At 49.7% G+C, this 25,467-nt stretch overlaps 1 protein-coding gene across 5 annotated transcripts in view; it reads right to left on the bottom strand.

Moving 5' to 3' along the window:
• The window catches only part of SFMBT2 (Scm like with four mbt domains 2), a 259,960-nt gene extending 234,954 nt beyond the window's left edge, over positions 1-25,006 (bottom strand). For 2 of the 5 annotated variants that reach the window (XM_062210948.1, XM_062210952.1), the window contains exon 1: positions 24,529-24,610. The gene's annotated coding sequence lies outside the window, so the exon portion shown is untranslated. The other 3 variants (XM_062210951.1, XM_062210950.1, XM_062210949.1) reach the window with 3 other exon arrangements.
• Positions 25,007-25,467: the final 461 nt, after the last annotated feature.

The raw sequence follows: 25,467 nt of genomic DNA, 5'->3' as shown, positions 1-25,467 counted from the left end.
ACTCTCCCAAAATACTACTCTAACACTTACCTGAAATTATTGAGATCTTATTACTTAATTGGAATGACTCGAGGTCCGTACGGACCAAGACCAGTGGAACTTTCTTTTGCCTTTCGTTTATTTATTTGAGAGAGAAACGGAGATGGGGATTCCCATCTACTGGTTCACTCCCTAAATGCTTGCAACAGCTGGGGCTGTGCCAGGCAGAAGTCAGGAGCTGGAAACTCAATCCACATGGGTGGCAGGGACCCAACTGCTAGAGACATCACCTGCTGCTGCCTAGGGAGAGCAACAGCAGGAAGCTGGAATCGGGAACAGAGGCAGGATGTGAATCCTGCCACTCTAAAATGGGATGCAGGCCACATTTTAAGCACTGCACCAAACACAAACTTTCTCTATCTGTGCAGTTCAATAAATTAACACTAGCTACATGGTGTCATTAAACCCTTGAAATGGAGCTGGTGCAACTGAGGATCTGAACTTAATTTGAATGAATTCGAGTTTAAATAGTCATATGCGGCTAGTGGCTGTCACAGCAGAGAGCTCAACTAAATGGCTGCATTTGCTAAGCCATATTTCAGAGTTTGGAACATGCCCCCCAATAACCATCAATTCTTGGCTCCCTTAAAAGCTGTATTTTAATAATGTCAAGTTACTTTTAAAGAGAACGCAGGAATTTTAAAACCTAAATGAACTGTATTAACAGTTTCTCACTAACAGTCCACAAATGATTCATGGCAAACTTCCTAACACAGCCAGTTCTTATTGAATGTGCTATATTTTTATATCAATGTAATTTCAAAGAGAAGCAAACTTAGACGCCAAGTTATGTGTGTCATACTAAAGCTATTTCCTTTTCTCATTTATTTATAAAGTCAATGGGGCCAGCACTCTGGCATAATGGGTAAAGCTGCCATCTGTAGTGCCGACATCCCATATAGGCAATGGTTCAAGTCCCGGCTGCTCCTCTTCTGATCTGGCTCTCTGCTATGGCCTGGGAAAGCAGTAGAAGATGGCCCAGGTCCTTGGGCCCCTGCACCCGTATGGGAGACCACGAAGAAGCTCCTGGCTCCTGGTTTCATATTGGCACAGCTCCCATAACTGCGGCCATCTGGGGAGTGAACCAGTGGAGGAAAGACCTCTCTCTCTCTCTCTCTCTTTCTCTCTCTCTCCCTCCCTGCCTCTGCCTCTCTGTAATTCTGCCTTTCAAATAAATAAATAAATCTTTAAAAAAATTTATAAATTCAAGAAAATCATTCCACATCAGCAAAACTGAAAAAAAGCCCCTGAATGTAATTATCAAGTAAACAGTTAAGTATCAGTGCCTGATATGACACTTATCAAATGGGACAAAAAGTTGCTAAAGTCCAAGGCACAGGAGTGGGCGTTTAGCCTAATGGTTACTATTCCCGCATTCCACATTGGAACACCTGAGTTCAATTCCTGGCTCTGGCTCCTGACTTCAACTTCCTGCTGATGGAGACCTTAAAAGGCGGCAGTAACTGGGTTCCTGCCGTCTGTATGAGAAACCTGGATTAGGTTCCCAGCTCCCAGATCTGCACCTGGACCAGCCCCAGTCATTATGGGCATTTGGGGACTGAAGGAGTAGATGGGAGAGCTCTTTCTCCCTGCCCCAAATAAATAAAATCCTGAGGACTCCTTAGTGACTCAATTCCTTTTCTCTTTGCCTCTAAGCAGACACTACAGAGAGGTTACCTAGTTTACAAAGTAAACCATTGATTTAAATACACCAAATCAATCATTTTTAACAGAACTCAAGGGTAAGGATATACACACCAAAGAGAGAGCCAGATGAATGGAGTGGCAGGGTTAAATCTCACATTACTCTGCAAGGACAAGTGACAATTCCATTTACACTAAGTTTCTTTTACATCCTACAAAGTTTATTTACTTTGGCAAATGGCATATCATACTTGGGCTTTTCCCACATTTACCTTTTGCCTTCCTATCAAAGATAGACAGTGTCAGTCAAAATCTTGGGAAATAAAATGATCTAGAAGATTAAATAAAAATCAGTTATAATTCTAACACATGGACATAATCACTTTTGTATTTGTAGTATCTCCTCCTAATAGTCTCTCTGTTGTGTGTGTGTGTGTGTGTGTGTTGGGATATTCATGTAGAATTTATCATTGTAAGCCCTTATTTATCTAACATTACATACACCTCCCCAAGTGAAAAAGATGACTTGAGATGGATGCATAATGTTCATTATAATATGAATAGGGTAATTTATTTACCGTGTCTAGACTTAAGTTGTTTTGTTTAAAGTATCACCATTATAAGCAGTCCGGTGGTCACCATCTCCAGCCAGAAACCCTACATCTCTGATGTCTCCTTAACAGGGAATCCCAGAAGTGACATGACTGGGAACAGATCCTGGAATATAAAGGTCGCGACTCGTGCTGTTACAGCGCTGCCAGGGCTGCTCTACTCATTTACACTTGGACGAGCAGGGATGCCTGAAGACGTCCAAACACAATGTTCTGCTCAGCTATACACACTGCAGCCTTAAACCTTTTCCAAGTGGATTACCACAAAAGAGTAGCCTGCCTCTGAAATCTGCAATTCTTCTACAACCCTTCTCTCATCTTAACTCCACTGGCATCTTTCATGCACCTTTATGAGTCCTAAGTATTTTATCTCCCAAAACGATCGCAAATATCTTCCCTTGCACGGTTTCTCTGGACATACAGAATGTCTTTATAACCTAGTCAAATCTATCGATTTGCTGCATTCTTGAAATGACTTCTCCCATCCGAAGACACCACAAGCCTAACTGCTAGCAGATTTCAAGATTTAGAATTAACTTCTGTAACACTTGGGGAATTCACGTTCAAATATACTGCACCTCTGAGCTCATCTTTCTCTCCCTGAATCCCAGTTAATAATCCATTTCTACCCTTTGGCTGTTTACATCCTATCTTTATCAACTAAGAACCTCTTAGGGCTTCATTTCAGTGCACTGAACTTTCCTTTAATTTTGAGAAAAGCCAGAGAAACAGAAACTAGGATGCCATTCATTCCCAGATGCCTCTTGGTTAAGCAATAATTAAACTTGGGTGCATTCAAGGCAGATTTATAAAGGACGTGAGAAGTCAGTCTCTCATGGCTTTATCACCACCATATGATCTACTGTGAATACAACATGTCTGGAAGCACAGACAGGGAGACACTAGTATGTGTCAGAGACTCCCATCTTCTCTTACACTCATACCCATTTTGTCCTCTGAGTAACTGGCTGGACTGGCACCAGGGCACGGTGGTTTAAGCCACCAGTTGTGAGGCAGGCACCCCACACCCCACATGCAATCCAGCTTCTTGCTAATGTACCTGGGAAGGCAACAGGAGATGGCCCAAGCACTTGGGTCTTTGCCACCCAGGTGGAAGACTCAGAAGGAGTTCTTGGCTACTAGCTCCAGCCTACAGAGACCTGGTTGTGGTAAGCATTGGGGGAGTGACCTGGTGGAAGGGAGATCTCTCTCTCCCTCCCTCCCTCCCCGCTTCCCCATCCTGCTCCTTCTCTGTCCCTCTCCCTCCCTTCTCCTTCTCCCTATCGTTATGGCTTCCAAAGAAATAAATAAATCTTTAAAAAATAAAAAAAAAAAAGATTAACAGGATAACCAACACAGACATTTCCCACCGTCCCTTGGAGTTAGACATGGCCAAATCACTAAACTCCTAGCCAGCGGGAAGATCGCAGGATTAGTGGAAGAGTCAAGCCTTTGTCATCACTCCCCAGAGCCAAGTGGGCTCAGACAGGTGCCAGCCCCATGAATAGCAAAGCGAAAGACAGAGGAAGGTTGCTCTGAGTTAGTGAGGCTCTTTTGTTCACTCCAAGATTACTGCATCAATTTCAATCCTAACAAATACTGAACTCCTTTTTAAATAATCTTGTAATCAGGATATTTAAAGTGCTAATATTGTACTCAGTACGGGCTCTAAGCTCTCATTTAAACTATCCATAGCATCACTAGCATTGTAGCACCGTGGGTTAATCCTGCACTTGGGACACCAGCATACCATATTGGAGTGCCATGGGTTCAAGTCCCAGTGGTTCCACTTCAGACCCAGCTCCCTGCTAATGTGCCTGGGAAAGTGGCAGAGGATGGCCCAAGCACTTGGGCCATGACCCAGATGAGGCTCCTGCCTCCTGGCTCAGTCCTGGTCATTGTAGGAGTTGGGGAGTGAACCAGAGGATGGAAGGCCTCTCTCTGTAACTCTGACTTTCAAATAAATAAATCTTTGGGGGAAAAAAAAAAAAAAAAACTGTTCATGTGATTTGTGGCTGAGCCTTTCTCTTAAATGGATCCAAGTACCCTGGAAAAAGTATTTTCCTAGGCCTCTGCTCTCTGGAATATAAAAGAGGACAACATTTCTCATTATGCCCTTCACTGTCAGCAGGTGATTTGTTTTTTTATATATCCAAGTCATGTCTGCATCTAATTGACAAAGCCAAACAATTCCATGATGCTTATATATAACCACCCGTGCCCCAAAGCGATCTCCCTTTTCCTATGCCCAGGGGCAACCACTTTGAACTTGAAAGGATTGTTTCTGGAATAAATGTCACTTCTCCACTTTGCAGTTCCGGTCATTACCCCATGAGGCCACGTGGTCACCAGCACTCCCTCCCGACTTGCAGCCGCACTTGCTCTCTTCACAGAAGTGATTGCCTTACTGCACCGCCAAGCCATGCAGCTGGCCTGGGGTGACCTCTGCTTTCTTACACAACTTCTCCCCGAGGACAACCACAGTCTTATGATTTCCAGGGCCCTGACTCTCTAGTCAGTGATCCAGAGCTCCTCTCCACACAGCAGGGTAAACAGGTATTTCATGAGCTTCCTCCTGAAGCAATGTCTCCCACAGCCTTCTCTGCTGTGTCCAGGCCTGGAGCACAGGTGTCCCCAGATAACTCACCTCGCCTCCCTCCTTCAGCATCTCTCCTGCCTCCCCCCGTCCCCTGGATCTCCTCCCTGTTGATGCAAGAAGGTCTCCAAGAGCCACCTAAGAAAGGATTTACTTAGAAGGAAAACTTCCAAGGCCTTGTACTGCCAACACCGCCGTTAACCTTCTCTCCCACTTTACTCAATGGTCTAGGGGGGTTAAGACTTCCAGGCTTGGAAAAGGACCCTCCCCCAGAACTTGGATGGCTCCTCACTATGACCTTCTATCTTCCACTGCTGTCTGATACTAGCCGAAGGCCTGGGTCTTCACATAACCTGAAATCTCACACTGTGGTGTCCAGCGGCCATCTACTCTGGAGACAGAGTAGCTTCTTTCCAAACTGAAATTCACACTCTTCAGTTCTGAGACATTTTCTAGAATTTTCTAGAATTACTGCTGATTTCTTCACCTCCGTTTTCTTTCCTTCTAGTATTCACTCAAATGTTAGATCTTCTTAAAATACCTAATTTTCCCGACTATTTTTTTAATTGAAAATCTGTGGTATTTGCTCAACTTTCTCTACTGAGTTTCACATTTTAGTTTCAAACAGCTCTTTAATTCTCATAGTGCTTTTTTTTTTCATTCTATCTTGTTCTTAATACATGAATACAAAATCAATCCTAAATGATTTTTTTAATAATTTTTGCTTTTATGAAGCAGTGCCAGCCCCAGGAAAAGTTATTTTTCTCTCTTTGTTAGTTTTGGTTCCTCTTTTTGTTAGTTTTGTTGTTGTTGTTTTAAGATAAAGGGAGTGGGGGCTGGCGCCGTGGCTCACTTTCCTCCACCTGTGGCGCCAGCATCTCATATGGGCACCGGGTTCTAGTCCCGGTTGCTCCTCTTCCAGTCCAGCTCTCTGCTGTGGCCCAGGAAGGCAGTGGAGGATGGCCCAAGTCCTTGGGCCCCTGCACCCACATGGGAGACCAGGAGGAAGCACCTGGCTCCTGGCTTCGAATCAGCGTAGCTCCAGCCATAGCGGCCATTTGAGGGGTGAACCAACGGAAGGAAGACCTTTCTGTCTCTCTCTCTGTCTAACTCTATCTGTCAAATAATAATAATAATAATAATAATAAAGATAAAGGGAGTGAAGGGTGATCTTCCATCCATCCTCAAATGGCCACAACAGGTGGGGCTGAGCCAGGCTGAAGCCAGAAACCAGGAACTCCATCCAGGTTTCCCATTGAGTGGCAAGGGTCCTTGTATTTGGATCATCTACAACTGCCTTCCCATTAGCAAGGAGCTGGATCAGAACAGCCAGAACTCAAACCAGTGCTCCAACAATGAATGCAGGTGACCTGAACAGCAGCTAAACCTGCTACCCTCCAACATCCACACCTCGTCTCAACAGCCAGGCAATTCCTGGTCATTTGCTCATGTTTCAGAGTGGGGAATTAAAAGGCTGACTGATGGGGCCTGCGCTGAGGTGTAGCAGGTGGGGCCTCCACCTGCAGTGCCGGCATCCCATGTGGGCGCCAGTTCAAGACCCAGCTGCTCCACCTCCGATCCAGCTCTCTGCTATGGCCTGGGAAAGCAATAGAAGATGGCCCAGGTCCTTGGGCCCCTGAACCCACATGGGAGACCCGGAAGAAAGCTCCTGGCTTCGGATCAGCGCAGTACCGGCCAATGCAGCTAACTGGGGAGTGAATCAGAGGATGGAAGACCTCTCTCTCTCTCTCTCTCTGCCTCTCCTTCTCTCTCTGTGTAACTCTGACTTTCAAATAAATAAATAAAACTTAAACAAAAACAAAAAAAAAGCTGACTGGGAGTGAGCATTTAGACTACCAGTAAAGATGCTGAGTCCTGGCTGTTATGCACATTTGGGGCATGAACCAGTGGATATGAGCTCTCTTTCTCTCTCTCTGTCCCTCTTCTTCTGCCTCTCAAATAAGTAACAGTAATAAGGCTGACTTATCTGAGAATATTAGTGGAGGTTACTGATTACAGGAATCACCGTCTAGAACCTGCTGAGGCATCAATGAGGAAACCCCACTGTTCCTGACTGTAAGTGTTTGCTCCTAGGTTGGTCAAATTACACAGAAAAGGATCCTCCCATACTCCAGTACAGACGGGCTGAGAGTTTCCCACCTACAGCCACTGCTTTAGAAGTAGGCACCCCACACCCTCAATTAGTTTCTTCCCTGACATTAGGCAAATGCAGGCTACAAGAAAGATCTCCCTCTTAAATTCAAAGCAAGAAAGATGCACCCAGCTCCAACTGTGGATTTCCAGTTACACATTAGCAGTCGACACATTCTCTTTCCCTAAACCAGTTCCAACATATCCATATTCCGTCTTGATTTTTGTCTCATCAGACACCAGCAATGTTTCACGCACACTGTGCCAACAAACTCAGGTGAGAAAGTGAAACTTCACATGGAGGTCACAACGCTATTTTGAACATCACTCCTGCCTCCCTTCAAGTCCTGGCAGGGCCCAGAGCCTTCCTACTCAGGAAGGATGCTCGACAGTTAACGGCAAACCAGGACACAGACCTTCCAGCTAGATTTGCCTGAAGGAAGTTCATGAAACTCACATACTTTTTTGTAACTATCGAATAAATAATATGCAAACTTCAGGCTTGCTTCCCTGCAATTGTTTGTTGTTTTCTTGTGATAATATTCTCTAGCTAGAAAACAAAATGCAAAGGTCCAAACTAAGAGTTTGTGAAACTCGACACGCACTTGCTGCCCTTGCCAATCTATCTTGTCTCCATCACAGAGAGACGGCCTCGTTTCACACGAGTTTCCAGATGAGCACAGGAAACCGGTTATAGCGAAGACCTTGCAAAATACTTCAATCACAACGAAAAGTCTCAAAGGATTCTGAAGCTGCGCAAGCACATTCTGAACAAGCAAACCTGACCTCTGAGAAAGCACAGCTTCTGTTCCCCCTAAGAAGCAACGTGTGAATAGCCTGGAACCGCCAAGTGTATCTGGCACAACCGACCTGTAAATGGCTATGAAGAGGGAAAGCAGTGCTAACCAAGCACTATTGCCAACCCAAGCTTCATTCTATTTATATTCACCCTGTCACTCAGATCACTCGGCTAGTAATGGCTAAGTACTCGTCTTCCCCACTCTCACCAGGCACCACTCAGACTTCATAAGAGACAAGCCCTGGCTCCATCTATCATCCGGTGAGATGAACTGATTGTGTGGGGCAAAGGGGTCATGGAATTTGGTCATCTGCCACGTGCTCAGGGCTTGATTTACCTTGATGAGGACAGCACTTTGCTTGCCATTTTTCAACAGCCTTCATTGGTTTTCACTCCAAAGAGACAGACATCTAAAAGAAATGGCTAATTTTTTTACAATCCCATTCCTGCCTCCATATTAAGGAATAAGATACACTGGGGACACCATGCATTTGAGAAGTAAATGTCAAGGCTGTGTTGGCAGCAGCCAACCACTCCCATAAGAACACGGTTACTTCTTTTTTTTTTTTTTTTTTAACAGGCAGAGTGGACAGTGAGAAAGAGAGACAGAGAGAAAGGTCTTCCTTTACCGCTGGTTCACCCTCCAATGGCCGCTGCAGCCGGCACACCGCGCAGATCCAAAGCCAGGAGCCAGGTGCCTCTCCTGGTTTCCCATGTGGGTGCAGTGCCCAAGGACTTGGGCCATCCTCCACTGCCTTCCCAGGCCACAGCAGAGAGCTGGACTGGAAGAGGGGCAACCGGGACAAAATCCGGCGCCCCGACCAGGACTAGAACCCAGTGTGGCCGGCGCCGCAGGTGGAGGATTAGCCTAGTGAGCCACGGCACTGGCCAGAACACGGTCACTTCTTAACCTTGCACGCAAACAGCTGGACATGGGAGTACAGCTGAGTGACAGTAGTTCACAAATGGGTCTTCCAACTCAAGTGCAGAAGTGCAGACCAGCTATGCACAATCTTGAACATATGTCTCTTTCTTGGGATGAGGCTTGGCGATACCCAACTATATAACGGGTCTGCACATCCAGGTAGCAATAAATATAGTGGTTCTTGGACCAGAAATTTACATCCAAGTCACAAAGGTAAATGCCACCCTTCGGTAAGCATCTAGGACCAACCTTGGTATTGGGCCACATAAGCACGTGAAAGAAGTTCTACAATCAGGGCCGGTGCTGTGACGAAGTAGGTTATCCTCTGCCTTCAGTGCCAGCATCCATTATGGACACCGGTTCTAGTCCCGGCTGCTCCTCTTCCAATCCAGCTCTCTGCTATGGCCTGGGAAAGCAGCAGAGAATGGCCTAAGTGCTTGGGGTCCCTGCACCCATGTGGGAGACTGGGAAGAAGCACCTGGCTCTTGGCTTCTGATCGGCACAGCTCCAGCTGTTGCAGCCATCTAGGGAGTGAACCAAAAGAAGAAAGACCTTTCTCTCTGCCTCTCCTATTTACTGTCTGTAACTCTACCTCTCAAATAAATAAATAAAATCTTTTTTTTTTTTTTTTTTTGGACAGGCAGAGTTAGAGAGAGAGAGAGAGAGAGAGAGAGACAGAGAGAAAGGTCTTCCTTCCGTTGGTTCATCCCCCAAATGGCTGCTACAGCTGGCGTGCTGAGCCGATCCGAAGCCATGAGCCAGGTGCTTCCTCCTGGTCTCCCATGCGGGTGCAGGGCCCAAGCACTTGGGCCATCCTCCACTGCCCTCCCGGGCCACAGCAGAGAGCTGGCCTGGAAGAAGAGCAACCAGGACGGAATCCGGCGCCCCAACCGGGTCTAGAACCCAGGGTGCTGGCGCCGCAGGCGGAGGACTAGCCAAGTGAGCCGTGGTGCCAGCCAATAAATAAAATCTTTAAAAAAAAAAAAAAGTTTCTACAATCAACACAGATGTGGTCACATTTGGTGTTGGCACACTGAACAAAGCTCAAGCATAGGACTTCCCTTACAAATATTAACAGGAATGAATCTCAGAACTCACCCAAGTTTGTAACGAAGCTAAGCCAAAGCCATCTCCCCCAATACATGTGTATCTGTGAGTCATTACACACATAGGCATGTCATGTGTTGTTTATACAGTTGTGAGAACTCAAAAAATAGGGACTTACAAAGACGCCTTCTCAAAAGCCAGACGGGCATTAAAAAAAACTCTGACGGCCGGCGCCGTGGCTTAACAGGCTAATCCTCCACCTTGCGGCGCCAGCACACCGGGTTCTAGTCCCAGTTGGGGCGCCGGATTCTATCCCAGTTGCCCCTCTTCCAGGCTAGCTCTCTGCTGTGGCCCGGGAAGGCAGTGGAGGATGGCCCAAGTGCTTGGGCCCTGCACCCCATGGGAGACCAGGAGAAGCACCCGGTTCCTGGCTTCGGATCAGCGAGATGCGCCGGCCACAGCGGCCGTTGGAGGGTGAACCAGCGGCAAAAAGGAAGACCTTTCTCTCCGTCTCTCTCTCTCACTGTCCACTCTGCCTCTCAAAAAAAAAAAATAGTCTGATAATCAGTGCCTAATATTCTTTGTGGATTTTATAAGTTGATTACTTCACATGCCAGACAGATGTGCAGAAACAATGCTTCAAAGATGCCACAAATTTCCAAATGCCTACAGAAGCATCTCCTCACACAGTCAACCAAAACACCAGCCATGAGGATTAACACGCAGTGCAGACCCCGAGAGACAGCAGCCAAAGAGCCCCCAGGCCGAGGAGCTCTGCAGTCAGCAGGGAACTCACGGAAGCAGAGGGCACCTCAATGTGTACTTAAAGCCACGGACAGACAGACAGATCCCCAAAGTTGGGCACACCTCTTAGAAAGGAAATTATTTAAATGCCTGATAAATTTTCCTCTCCTCTTGGAGTCTGGCTGCAAATCATTATGCAAAGTGAAGAAAAGCATCCTAAAATCTGCTTTGGTCAGGAAAGAGCTTGACTATCTAAAGGACTTTTCAGGGGCACCAGAAAAGCTGCATCTATCCCTAATATCACTAATGACTTTGGGAGCACACTTCCCTGACCTCTGAACCACCAAATGCAAGGCTAGTCCCATGTCTCACGTTCTGCTCAAAAGCATCAGGTTACCTTTTTTGTTAAAACTAAAACTACAGGAACCAGCCCTGTGCCTTGGTAGGCTAAGCTTCTGCCTGTGGCAGGGCATCCCATAAGGGTGCTGGTTCATGTCCCGGCTGCTCCTCTTCTGATCCAGCTCTCTGCTAATGGCCCAGGGAAGGCAGTGGAAGATGGCTCAAGTGGGCCTCTGCACCCATGTAGGAGACCCGGAAGAAGTTCCTGGCTCCTGGGGCCTGCACTGTGGCACAACAGGTTAAAGCTGCAGCCTTCAGCACTGGCATCTCATATGGGTGCCTGTTCAAGTTCCAGCTGTTCCACTTCCAACCCAGCTCTCTGCTATGGCCTGGGAGATCAGTGGAAAATGGCCCAAGTGCTTGGGCCTCTGCACCTGCATGGGAGACCTGGAAGAAGCTCCTGGCTCCTGGCTTCGGAGCAGCTCAGCTCTGGCCGTTGCAGTCATCTGGGGGAGTGAACCAGAGGATGGAAGACCTCTCTCTCTCTCTTGTTCTACCTCTCTCTGTAACTCTTTCAAAGAAATAAATCTTAAAAAAAAAAAAAAAAAGTTCCTGACTCCTGGCTTCAGATGGGCCCAACTCCAGGGGAGTGAACCAGTGGATGGAAGACCTCTCTCTGTCTCTTGTTCTACCTCTCTCTGTAACTCTTTCAAAGAAATAAATCTTAAAAAAAAAAAAAAAAGTTCCTGACTCCTGGCTTCAGATGGGCCCAACTCCAGGGGAGTGAACCAGAGGATGGAAGACCTCTCTCTCTCTCTTGTTCTACCTCTCTCTGTAACTCTTTCAAAGAAATAAATCTTTAAAAAAAAAAAAAAAAAGTTCCTGACTCCTGGCTTCAGATGGGCCCAACTCCAGGGGAGTGAACCAGTGGATGGAAGACCTCTCTCTCTCTCTCTCTCTCTCTCTCTCCCTCTGTCTGTGACTCTGCCTCTCAAATAAGTAAATAAATCTTAAAAACAAACAAACAAACAAACAAAAAGCTAGGTGTATATGGGAAGAGGAAATGAATAAAACAGCATGGACTAGAATGGAACAAAAACTCAAAAAAGGGACTATTTATCATGGTCTGAGCTGCATCACAAAAGTTTTCAAAAACCAGGGGGCTCAGACTGTGCCTGGAGAAAACTACAAAGTCTGAGGAACCCAGAGCAGTAGGGAGCCCAAGAAGGGAGAGGAGGTGAGGTCAGAGTCTGGATTGGGAAATGGTCAGGAGACAGGCAACAGAGAAGAGGTGGCCCTAAATGCCCCACTGGCTACCTAAGACTTAATCTGATCAATTATACAAAGCCACTGCAGTTTACAAAGACAGCCAGACAAAAGGGGGAAAGGGTGTTGGGCATCTGACAGCAAGCTGGGAAGAACTCAGCACAGGCAAGTTCATTTTAAAGACAATGAACCAGCAGGAGGATCTAGCAGCAAGACTCCCCAGGAACACTGCCTGAAGTTACCCCACAGGGAAGCACCTACAGAACATCAATGTGTGGGAGCCATTGACTGGTGTCTCCTTCCAGAGTTGGCTACTTTTCCATAATAGTGCTGCAGAGGGTAGATTACAGCAGAGATCACAGAAGAGAGAGTTGCTCCAGTGTCCTACCTCCTGTGCAAACAACGTCATCCAGCTGCTCACATACCCTATGTCAAACTCAGGGAAGTTCACTTGGCAGGGATTGAACACACACCAGGGCCTGAAGCCTTAAAGGCCCTTGAAAGCTCTCAGCTTCAATAGGCAACCACCACCAGCTGTATTCTGCTCAACTCCTTTCTTTTTAATTAGCACAGGGACATGACAGCTCAGAAGAGCTGGCCTGGCTTGTAGATGCTCCTCATTCTCCTCCTCCTCTCCCTCCTCGCCTCCCCCCACCCCCTGCCCTTCTTCAGTGACAAAAGCCCTCTCCTTAGAAATGCCAGAAGAAAAACACAGGTTCCTGAGCAGTTCGTCTGCCACACAGAATAAATATCTGAAAAATCCCCACCCCTCCCAAAATAAAACCTCAGAGCTAAGTCTCTTGAAGACAAACCTTCGCCTCTATGTACACTTGGAAGCTTAAGCCTTGTCTTCATCGGGCCGAATGCAAAATGCGGCTTGTGCTGTGAGGGAGATGAGTGAAGACACGTGAAGCCGACACTCACCTCCCAGCCACTGCTGAGCTGACCGTGGAAGTCCAAGCAAATTAATCCAAGCAAAATGAGCCCAGGATCAAACCCACAAGGAGCAGCTAGTGCTGGAGGAGTGGTTTTGCACCTCCTGTTGATTTGTTTACAAATAAAACAATCTGTGCTCCAAGAGAATAACTGGGATTAAAATCACTCTAAGCATATGAAGTTTAAGTTAGAGATTTAATGCTAACAATATGAATTAATGAAATAGGCCGCTTGGAAAAGTAAATGTTTGCCTTCTCAAGTACAGACTCATGAATATTCATGAGCTGTCCCCCAACCCCACCCCCATTTGACAGCCGCAAGGTAAGCATCATAGAATCAACCCTCATCTTGCTCCTGGCTATCTCCTTCCTAAGAACTCCTCTGCCCTTAGGAAGGCAACCTCCTTTCCTTCCCACAGAAACAAATGCAAACAATAGCCCTAACACAGCTGGGAGTTCCGCTTCTGGCTCTGTTTGCCCTTTGTTCTGGGGCTTTCTCCATAGAGCTCCATTTACTGGGACGTTCCTCCAAGCTCCCTGCATAGCGGGCTGTCTCGGTCAGACCAGTAGTGACTGGAAGGCTGTTCAGAACAGTCTCCTACAAACGTCTGTTTTTCTGTAATTGAAGAACTCTAACCTAAGCCATGCACCAATTGGTACCATTTATATGTAGTGACAGGGCCTCTCTGCTGTTGCTGCATACCCAGTAAGAATTTTCACCTAGCACACAGGCAGAATGGCTACTTTTGAGAATATAATGTATTTTAAAAAAAAAATAACTCGAGGAGAGTAACATCCTATCCAATCTGGAGATGAGAAAAAAGAAAAATGACTACAAACACAAATGCTTCTTCTGCAATTGTTAAGTGTGCACCTTGTAAAAAAGAGATTTTTCTCTAATAAAACAAGGCTGTAAGAGTAAATACATCGGGGCCGGCACTGTGGTGCAGCAGCCCCGGCCTTCAGCGCCAGCCTCCCAAATGGACGCTGGTTCAAGTCCTGGCTGCTCTGCTTCCAATCCAGCTCTCTGCTATGGCCCAAGTCCTTGCGCCCCTGTACCCACATGGGAGACCTAGAAAAGCTCCTGGATCCTGGCTTCGGATCAGCTCAGCTCTGGCCATTTCGATCATTTGGGGAGTGAACCAGCAGATGGAAGACCTTTCTCTCTCTCTCTGGCTCTACCTCTCTCTTTGTAACTCTGTCTTTCAAATAACCAAATCTTAAAAAAAAAAAAAAAAAAAAGGAGTAAATACATCTCTTGTTAAACCAAATTTCAAAATATATTCATGTCGAGCAAAAATTCTATTTGTCTATTCATCACAGGAATAAAAGGAAAATAGGGGAAGTCTTATATTATCCTGACTTAGGAACCAGCATTGTAGCAAGCCCTGCTAAGCTACAACCTGCAATGCCAGAATCTCATATGGGTGTCACTTGGAGTCCTGACTGCTCCATTTCTGATATAGCTCCCTGCTAATGTGCCTGGGGAAGCAGCAGGAAACGGCCCAAGTACTTAGGCCTCTGCACAGGCATGGGAGACCTGGATGAAGCTCCTGGCTCCTGGCTTCTTCCTGGCCCAGCCCCAACCATTGAGGCCATTTGGAGAGTAAACCAGAAGATGAAAGATCCTCTCTCTCTCTCTCTCTCTCTCTCTCTCTCTATCTCTAACTCTGCCTTTCAAATAAGTAAAATATTAAAAAAAAAAAAATCACACCAACTTAGCCAGTCACACAGAAAACTATTTCTGACCCAAAAAACAAGAGTTTTTGAATTTCGAAAACTTGTTTCACAATAGTTTATTGATCTCATATTTGTGCTTTCTCTTTTTTTAAAAGATTTATTTATTTATTTATTTATTTGAAAGGCAGAGTTACAGAGAGGCAGAGGTAGAGAGAAAGAGAGAGATTGACAGAGATCTCCCAGCTGCTGGTTCACTCCCCAAGTGCCCACAACAGGCAGGGATGGATCAGGCCCTAGCCAGGAGCCTGGAACTTCATCCAGGTCACCCACATGGGTAGCAATGGCCCACATTCATGAACCAGCACCTGCTGCCTCCCACGCTGCACGTTAGCAAAAGTTGGATCAGAAGCAAAATGCCCTTGGCTAGTGTGGACAATGCAGTGCGAACAGATCCGCCACCCCTTGGGACACACTCATCCCATACTGGTGGCCTGCTTCCAATTATCAGAAGGCAATTTAATTTCTATGAAAATTCAGCCACTTCAACTTGGCAATATTTGACTTTTTCTCTGGTTTTAGTAAGTGAAATACAGAGCAAAGGCCCTTTGAATCACAAGCTTCATAGTGAGGTCAATGGTACCACGGGAGTTAACAATCAGCTGATGAGACCTCAGGACAGACCTAAGGCTGACTTTACACAGGGCTCCCTGGAAGAGTGGCTTATTTTTTGTCTCAATTTTCTATATAGGAGGAAAGTAATCCAGTAAAAGATCAAAATTGAAGTTGAATCTCAAATACATCATCAGGTGCCAACGCTGCAAGAAGGGAAAATTCTAATAGCTTTCTTCTAGTACTTTCTTTTTTATTTTTTTAAGATTTATTTTATTTATTTGAAAGACAGAGTTACAGAGAGAGGTCTTCCATCCACTGGTTTACTCCCCAGATGGCCGCAACGGCCAGAGCTGCACCGATCTGAAGCCAGGAGCCAGGAGCTTCTTTCTGGTCTCCCAGGGGGGTGCAGGATGCCAAGGACTTGGGCCATCTTCCACTAGTTTCCCAGGTGCACTAGCAGGGAGCTAGATTGGAAACAGAGCAGCCGAGACTCCAACCAGCACCCAAATGGGATGCTGGCATGCAGACCCAGGCTTTAACCACCCGCTGCACCTCAGCACTGGCTCCTTGATTTCTTTTCTTCTTCTTTTTTTTTTTTTTTTTTTCTTTTTTAAAGACAGAGTTACAGAGAAAGGTAGAGACAGAGAGATAGGTCCTCCATCCGCTGGTTTACTCCCCAGATGGCCACAACGGCCAGAGCTGCACCAATCCAAAGCCAGGAGCCAGGAGCTTCTTCTGGGTCTCCCCACGTGGGCAGGGGCCCAAGTACTTGGGCCATCTTCCATTGCTTTCCCAGGCCACAGCAGAGAGCTGGATTGGAAGTGGAGCAGCCGGAACTGGAACCAGAGCCCATATAGGATGCCGGCACTTCAGGACAGGGCTTTAACCCACTGCACCACAGCACCAGCTCCTGGAAGATTTTTAAAACTTGTTCTCGGCCAGCGCCGCAGCTCAATAGGCTCTGCCTGCGGCGCCGGCACACCGGGTTCTGTCCCCGTTGCCCCTCTTCCAGGCCAGCTCTCTGCTGTGGCCCAGGAAAGCAGTGGAGGATGGCCCAAGTGCTTGGGCCCTGCACCCGCATGGGAGACCAGGAGGAAGCACCTGGCTCCTGCCTTCAGATCAGCGCGGTGCACCGGCCACAGCGTGGGCCGCGGAGACCATTTGAGGGTGAACCAACGGCAAAGGAAGACCTTTCTCTCTGTCTCTGTCTCTCTCTCTCACTGTCCACTCTTCCTGTCAAAAAAAAAAAAAAAAAAAAAAAAAACTTGTTCTCACATTCATTAGTGATTAGTGCAGGAGAAAACTGCTTTATATTAAAGCCAATTATTTTTCTTATCAAGGTAAAATTTCAGAAATTCAACACTTTCCAGATCTTTACTGGTCAATACTTGTGACCATAAACAACATTCTATGCTGATCCAGGGCCACTGAATATATTCACATCATTTAAAAGGAAGGATTTAAGATTCCTCTAAAAGCTCTGCTCCCCCACAACTGTCTGAATTAAGTACAAAAAGAAAATGCCCTAGATTGACTCCATTTCAAAATTTAATACTAAAAACAAACCTGCCAACGCCCTGGCTCACTAGGCTAATCCTCTGCCTGCGGTGCCGGCACCCCGGGTTCTAGTCCCGGTTGGGGCGCTGGATTCTGTCCTGGTTGCTCCTCTTCCAGTCCAGCTCTCTTCTGTGGCCCGGGAAGGCAGTGGAGGATGGCCCAAGTCCTTGGGCCCTGCACCCCATGGGAGACCAGGAAGAAGCACCTGGCTCCTGGCTTTGGATCAGCGCAGCACCGGCCACAGTGGCCATTTGGGGATGAACCAACGGAAGGAAGACTTTTCTCTCTGTCTCTCTCTCTCACTGTCTAACTCTGCCTGTCAAAAAAAAAAAAAAAAAAAAAAACATATTTGTCGGACCAACGCTGTGGTGTGGTGGATAAAGCTGCCTGCAGTACCGGCATCCCATATGGGTGCTGGTTCAAGTCCTGGCTGCTCTCTGCTATGACGTGGGAAAGCAGTGGAAGATGGCCCAAGTGCTTGGGCCGCTCTGTACTCATGTGGGAGACCCAAGAAGCTCCTGGCTCCAAGCTCCTGGCTTCAGATCAGCGCAGCTCCGGCCACTGCGGCCATCTGGGGTGTGGACAAGTGGATGGAAGACTACTCTGTCTCTCTCTGCCTCTGCCTCTCTTTAACTCTGCCTTTCAAATAAATAAATAAATCTTTTTTTTAAAAAAAAAAAAGCCTATTTGTATGACTCTGGCCTCTCCAAAAACTCAATTTCTTTATTAAGCAGATAAACCTAAAAAGATTAAATCCACAAACACATTTAAAGCACTAGGTAGTGTCTCACAGATAGTAAACCATCAATGCATGGTGGCCACCACATCAAGACAAAGTAAGACCAGGATTCAAACCCCAGCTCTGCTGCAGGCAGACTGTGAACTATGGGTCTTCGGCTCCTCCTCTACAGAATGCAGGTGATAAAATTATCATAAAACAGTGAAATACAAGCACAAAGGAACGAGAAAGTGTCTGGCAAACACTAACGTGTAAACAAGCAGTTTCTATGTTGACTGAAAACATACTTGGAATAATTTCAAATCAGATCAATCCACAATCGTGTCATTCATCTCTAGACCCACCTCGTGCTCATTTAAGCTATATTTAGAGACATTTTACAGTAATGTGCATCTGGCCTTTCAAACTTTAGTGTTTTACCTAAATGAATCCCATTCACATCACAGTTTCAACTGAAATGTGCCCTTCCCCCAGAATGCCAAAGTTAACAGAAATCAGAAAAGACACACTTTCCTGAATCTTGTAAGACAGCGTTTTCTCAGCTAATAAAACCACAGGGGAAAACTCCCAGGCTCAAAAATCTCTCCCCCCGCCCCCCTATTTTCCTTGGTCCACGTGACTTCGCTGAACACAACTGCTGACATTATTTGCCCTGCTTTGCCCAAATGCATCAAATATTTTAACAACCAGTCCTGTATCTACCAAAATGTGTCAATTTTGTTTTTCAGAAAATAGGAAAGGAATGAAGCAGAAACAATGGGTTCTTTCTTAAATCAGTGTCAAAGGCATCTATCCTATCACTTGAATGAAGCTATCATCTCACTGGCAACACAAGGGCCCTACCCAGCAGTGAGGTGAAGCAGTGATCCCCTGTTAGAACCCGCTCCGGCAGACCCGATGGGAAGCATTATGGGAGTATCTCTCCATCAGAGCGCTGCTGACCTGTGAAACCAGTCCTAGAGAACTGGACTTGGGAACCTCATAGAAATCACAGAACATTCCTCATTGCACCGGAGGGTTTAGCACAGTATCTTCCTTATTCACAACACACAGTCCTGCCCGTTAAACGCCTTGTTTACAATGACTTAAACACAGCCAACGCTTGCTTCAGCTAACAAGACCATTTTTCTTAGAAATAGCCACAAGAACATTTCACTCTTACAAAGACAAGAAGGGTTGTGCAGTGGCCAAATCTAAGACTGGGAGCGAAAGACCTGAGCTTCCAAGTGCACTCTCACGGGTTACCAGAGGTTAAAGTCACCAAACTCCACTGTAAACCTAAGTCAGAGAGATCCCAACACCTCCCCTGTTTGGGATGGGAGGATACAGAGTGCGATTTAGAATGAACCTTTCTAGACTTAAGGAATTACTACAGCAACATCAGTGAGGTATTTCTTCTAATTAGAGACTTGCTGAGCTAGCCCAGGGCACGCCATGACTGGGGTTATCTATGAAGGATACATTCGTATGTGCCTCCATTTTCTCAATCCTATACCTCTTCCAAGTGCAAATGAACCCATGAATCTACGTGCAGCTTACAATCCAATAACAGCCCTTCTACACAGGCAACTACAGCCCACCAGCTACTGTCACACAACTGTCACCAGTGGCCAGTGGCCACCCAAAAGGCCACTTGCGCATATACGCATTGATGTCCCGAACCATATTATCCATGGCCCCCCACAGAAACACGGAGATGGTTAAAGGAGATTCCAGTCTAACACCGTTACTTTGTAGATGAAGAAGAGTACAGTACTCGCCCCAGATCCCACAACTAACACAGAACCATCTTTGAAACCAGAACTCTGGCCTTCTGATGCTTCACCTCTCTCTGTCAGGAGTGTTCCTTACAAGCTGGGGTTAACAGAGAGTCTGGATCCACCAAACCAAATGCACAGATTGCCTTTCGGTTTGCCGATTCATATACAGAGTCCCTAATTTTTTTTTTTTAATTTCTACAATAAGAATAATAAGATACTGCCGAGGCAATATAAGAACAGTTAGAAGAACCACAAAAACATGTTTTAAATTACAAAAGCCAGTATGGGTTTGATACAAACTTCTTCATGTGGCAATATTTCACAGCAGGGTACAAAAATAGTCACTACACTGTTAAGGTGAAGGCCTGCATAGTGAAATTCAAAGAGGAAAAGGCACCCAAACTTCATGTACTGCAACAGAAGGTCATTCAGAGCTCACCACCAACCTTTTTTGTTTGTTTGTTTGTTTGTTTTTTGCTTAAGTTATTTGGGGAAAAGGGGAGGAGGGGGAAAAAAACTTTTTTATCCTGACAAAAACTTTCAGGCCTCACATAGGCCGTGGAGGGCTTGGGTTTGCACTGTATGGAGTTCTTGGGCCTCACAAGCATCTTGGATCAGCTTGAATCTCACAGCCTTGCTGACGTCTCTCAGGGGACCCAGGCAGGCAGGGGACATCTCTCAGGGGACCCAGGCAGGCAGAGAATGATGCAGCCTCAGCTGCCGCCGGCCACCAAGGGGAGCAAGATAGATGTTTAATAAGTCCCAGGAAAGCCTCCTAACAACAGAGCAGCATAGACTGGGGAGCCTGTTCTGGCCTTTTGAAGTCAAAAATCATGAAACTATTTCTGGGACCTACCTAACACGGTTAGGGAAAAAAAAAAAAATAGTCCACGATTTCCAGAAGCGCACACCGCGAGAGAAAACCCCTCGGGATCAGTGCCTGCAAGCATGAGGGAAAGGCAGGTTCCAGCCAGACTGCCTGTTAGGGTCCAGGGTGCCTGTATGCTAACGGATATCCTAATGGCCACGACTCGGCCGGCACCCCTGAAGCACGGCCCTCATCGCTGCCTTCCCTGGGATGGGGGGGCTGCTGAGGCCCCCTGTGTCTGGGGCACTGTGAGCAGGAAGGCTTCCGCGGCAGCCCAAAGGGTTTCAAAAGTGTGCAAGCCTTTTCTCCCGCCCTCTTGCCGGCAGCCAGCCTGATCCCAGCCACAAGCTCAAATCGGGATCCGGGGCTGTTTATAGCAGGGAAAAAGCGGGGTGTGCACAAATGTAATGTTCCGTAGGAGGGAAAACAGCAAATCACTCAGAACCAAAGGGCTGCCCGTCCATCGGACTGCTCCGTGTGACCACCAAGGCCTCACCCCTCCCCCACCTCGTTTACCCTCGTCTCCCCTCCCCCAGCCTCCTCCTGAGGGAAAAAAGAGGCCGAACTCAAGCCTGCTTTCGTGGTTTTTTCCCCCCCTCAAACCTGTTAGAACCCGGATCCGTTCGCTTAGGGTAGACACGACAGTCGGTCCCTCAGGGCCCTGGGCTACGGTGCCAGGGTGGAAGGGTGAGGGAGAGCGGTGGGCAGCGACGATGGACCCGGATCCCAGCGGGCTCGGCTCTGGTAGAAACAGCTTTCCCACCACTGTGCTCCGAAGGGGCCGCGGCGCGCGAGGTTCGGGGAGCCCCACCCCGCCGGCGCCGCGCGGCCGAGCTCCAGGGGAGGCACAGCGGAGCGCTGCCGGAGTGTGCGCTCCAAGTCGGCTCACAGCACGACACGGGAACCAGCAGCGGCCGCCCGGCCCTTCCCAGAATCCCACCCAACCCGAGGAACCCAGAGAGCCCGAAAATTCCGAAAGCGAAACTGCGATCCGGACTCCAGAAGTTTGCAAACGGTCGCACGCAGGCTTCCCGGCGTCGTCTCGGGACCCCCACCCCGACACCGCCAACGCCATCCAGGACAGTGGCCACGGCTCTCTCTGCACGGCCGCCCCCCGTGTCCCCGGGGAGCCTCCCTCGGTACGCGTCCAGGTCCCCAGCCCGCGCCGCCGGGGCGCCGCCCCGAGCTCCCTCCGTGGCGGGGCAGTGGTCGGCGGGACTCTGGCGCGGCCTCTCTTCCCGCCCTCCTCCGGCTCGTCCCCACCAAGGAAGACCAACTTGGCCCTGCGCGAATCCTGTGGAATGTTCTTTGTACTCGGCTGTGGATTCGCTTCCACCGCCACAGCCCGGTGCAGGACCGCGGGGTTTTCGGGGCGTTGGAGGGAACTGCGCGCTTGTCAAGCGGCGGCGTCCGGAGGCCGAGGGGGGAGGGGATCGCGGTGGAAAACGGCAGTTTTAAGCGCACAGAGCCATGTCAGGCTGGTCACCACCTCGGCGGCGTCCCCACGGGCCGAAGGGGCCCACCGAGTCCCAGAGACGAGCGGCGCTCGGCCCCGCCGCCGAGGGGAAAACCTGCCTCAGGGTCTCCAACCCCAGGGCCGCCGGCCCCCAGCGCCCACCTCCTGGACACCGCTAAGGGGGGGGCCCTCGGACAGCGCAGCGTCCATCCAAGTGACCCTATCGACCCCTGTCTCCCTCACCCCCCAATACACACACTCACACTCAAACGCCTTCAAACGCCCGGAGACCACGTTGCTGCGGTAACCGCAGTCCTGGCCAACACTACCTACCTAACCCTACCATTTCTGCAAGCGACCCCAGGCACCTGGCCGAGAAGTGCCCGGAGGAGACCCCCACCCCCGGACCTGCTCTCGCCGCGCCCCGGGGACCGCGCACCACCGCCATGTGGCCCTCGCCACCACCACCACCGCCACCACTCCTCACCGCCGTCCCTCCGGCTGGTACTGCCGCGCGATCGCGACTGAGTGGCTGCGCCCTGGCCACGGGCGACCCCTGTCGGGGACCCCTGTTCCCAGCTAAACTAGGTTCCCGAATTCCGGGTGGCTCTAAGCTTGGGTTTGCACGCTTTCCTTACACTCCCTTGACTGGCTCCGGTTCCCCCACCCCCAATTCCACTCCCAGAACCTCTCAGGCCCCTGATGGTGGTCTTTCATGGGCACCTCACCGCCTACTCAGGACCCCAGGCCGCAGCCTAGCCCGCGGGCGCGCCGCAGCACAGGGACGCACCTCTCCCGGGGCAGCCCAACCTGAACAAGGGCCAATTTCTTCCCCGAATGCTTTTGCCCATCTCCCTACACAAACCTAGAGCGCGAAGCCCCAAAGTAAAAGGGTTAACTCCTCGACCTCCACGCTGCAGGCTTTTTGGCCAAGGTTGGCTCCGCGCCCCTCCCCTCCACCCTTCTCCCCTTTCCACTTTGGGTGCTCCCCACGCCTTAGCCGCGGCCCCCCAATCTCGCACCCCAGGGGCGGACGGAGGGAAGCAGGAACCCAGCACTAAGCGTTGCGAGCCTCCTGCACCGACAACATCCCTCCTGCCGTCTACACCCGGATTGCACCCAAGACCTTGGGACAGTTAGTTCCCTTAATAAGCACCTCCTCGCAGCTTTATCCATAAGCACAGGATCCAGCGCAGAGAGGGAGAGAGCGACTTCGAGGTCTCCTCGAAAACCGAAATAAATCATGCCCTGTGCCTCCGGTGTGCTGCACCACGTGTCAGCAGTTTGTCACGTCAAATTTCGACAGGGTCTGGGGTAGATGAAGCGCGCACACATTCGGGGTGGCTCTCTAGGGCGCCCACCCACACAACACGCACCCAGAGAGTGCGCCCCTGGGCCGGGGCGTCCGAGTCACTCCTGGCCCGCGATACCCCTCCACGCCTTTTCCCCCCTGGAGCAATGGACTTGACACACTCTAACCGCGGAAAAAACTAGGGCAACTCATTTCCTCCCTTTCTTCCCACTTAATTCGCTGCGGCGGCGCCTGGGGTAACCAAAGAGAGTTGACGCGAAGAGGTGGCAACTCCGGTTAGGTTTTTTCCCACCTCAAAACCTTTATTTTCAGTTTGTCAAAAGCCACCTTAGCCCGCCATATTGAAACTGGCACGGTTTTCTCAAGATTCCCCTTCCCCGCGGCGGCAGCGCTTTGAGGAAAGGCCAAGTACGCACCCGGCTCTAGACGCGCGTTCGGCCACCGCGAATCCGCCACTTCCCCCACCCGAGGGTCCTCCCTCCCCGGCGAATCCCCTCCCGCCGCCCCGGGGCAAAAAATCAATAGCTCCATCGAGCCGTCTACCTCCAGTTGCTTTTTGGCGCATTTCAGCAAGACACACATACACATCAAACAATAAAAATAATAAAACTCCAGGGCCAGATCAGGTGCGGGAGCTTTTGAAAGGAGGTCGCAAGAGAGCCGACAAACAGGAAAGCCCCAAGCGACAGGATATTTACTTTCAAAGAGGGGGAAAAAAAAAAATGAACAAAAAGAGCACCCGTACCGAAGCACGCTCCGAAACTCCTACTGACAATTTCATCTCTACCGCAAAGGCAAATGTTTCCAAGGGGGCGATTCCAAACGTCCGCGCGGTCTCTGACCCCCCAACTGACCTCCAAGCCCCTCTCTCCCCTCAGATCGTCAAAGCCCCCATCCCCCAACACATCCCCGGCTCCAGACCCACAGCCCAAGAGCGGAGACCCCGGTGTGGGCGCGCCGCGGGAGCGAGGGGTGGGGAACAGGGGAGGCTGCGTCGCTAAAATGAGTGCACAAACGAGGAAGGTGGGCGGCGGGAGCGGACAAGCTGCACCCGGAGGAGGCGGACACTTCGTAACTCCGGACGGACAACCGCACAGCCCAGCCGGGGGACGCGGGGGAAGGGGACAAGGGAAGCAAAAAAAAAAAATGACAACCGGGGCTCAGAGAGGAGTTTGGGGCTTCGCTCAAGTGCTGTCGCTTTCTCCTCCAGCCTTTCTCTCTGCCTCCTTTCCCCGCTTGTCCCGAGCTCCCCACCCCCATCCCCACCCGCACCCCCACCCCAACTGGGCTTGGGCTTCCCCCCCAACCCCGACACACACACACACACACCTTTTCCTTTTTTTCTAAGCTGCTAAAAGGACGCCGACCGGCGCACTCAACCTGCGGGCCGGAGCTCCGCTCCGAGGCTAGGCTGGGCTCCGGGGACTGCAGCCCACGCGGCGTCCTACCTGGGGAAGTCTGTCCTGCCCTGGGCGTGGACCCTGGCCCCGAGTGCCGCCGGTGAGGGCGCCGGCCTCGCTCGCTCGCTCGCTCGCTCAGCTCCCTGCCCGCCGCCTCCCTCGCGCACCCGCTCCGGTCCTCCGGCTCCCACTACAGCCTCATTCCAATATGGCATCCTCTCTCTGCGCATGCCCGGTGCTCTTTTTTTTTTTAAGATTTTTTTTTTTTTTTTTTTTTTTTTTTTTTTGGTCTGTGTGAGTGTGCAAGCGAACTCCTTCAACGACCTTTTCCAGCGCTTGCAAAACTTAAGCCAATCGGACTGCGGGAAGGTGGTCGACCACCCCGCTCTGTCCCCTGCTGCGACGCCCCCCAGCCCCTGGGTACGCCGACGAGCCCTGCAGTCCACGCCACGCGGCCCCCTCGGGCCCCGCTTCCCCTCCCTTCCTTACACGATCTGCAGAAAGTTCACATCGCAGGCGCTTCCGCACACCCATCTGCAGGGACGACAGAGCGCGCTCTGCGCTTCCCTGGCCGCCGTTTCCTCGGTCTGCAATCCCTCTGTCGCCCAAGTGCCCAAAGTTGCGCTTTATCCGCCCGAGAGCCTTCGGAGCGAAGAGAAATCCCTTCCCAAAGGCGACGTCGGCCGCGCCCGCTCCGCCCAGCCCGCGCTGAAACTGCGCCTTTCTAGGAAGATTCCAACCGTACCTGGCTCCCTAGGGAGGGCCCGAAGGGCCAGGGAGAGGTTTTCCTGGGGAACTCGCCCAGAGCTGGGGGGAGAGGGGGCCGCGGGGGTGGGCAGGAAATAAGGTCGGAGCTGCTGTAGCGAAGATACCCACGGAGATCCGCGGGCCCGGCGAGGCGCGGGTAGCCGCCCGCCGCGGCGTCTCGAGGGCCACCTGGCTGGGACCGGTTCTGATTGGAAAGGAACCCTCCCCGGAGCCCTAGAG

The sequence above is a fragment of the Lepus europaeus genome, chromosome 14 (assembly GCF_033115175.1).
Source record: "Lepus europaeus isolate LE1 chromosome 14, mLepTim1.pri, whole genome shotgun sequence".
Lineage (NCBI taxonomy): Eukaryota > Metazoa > Chordata > Mammalia > Lagomorpha > Leporidae > Lepus > Lepus europaeus.
This window is presented reverse-complemented; position numbering and strand designations above follow the sequence as displayed.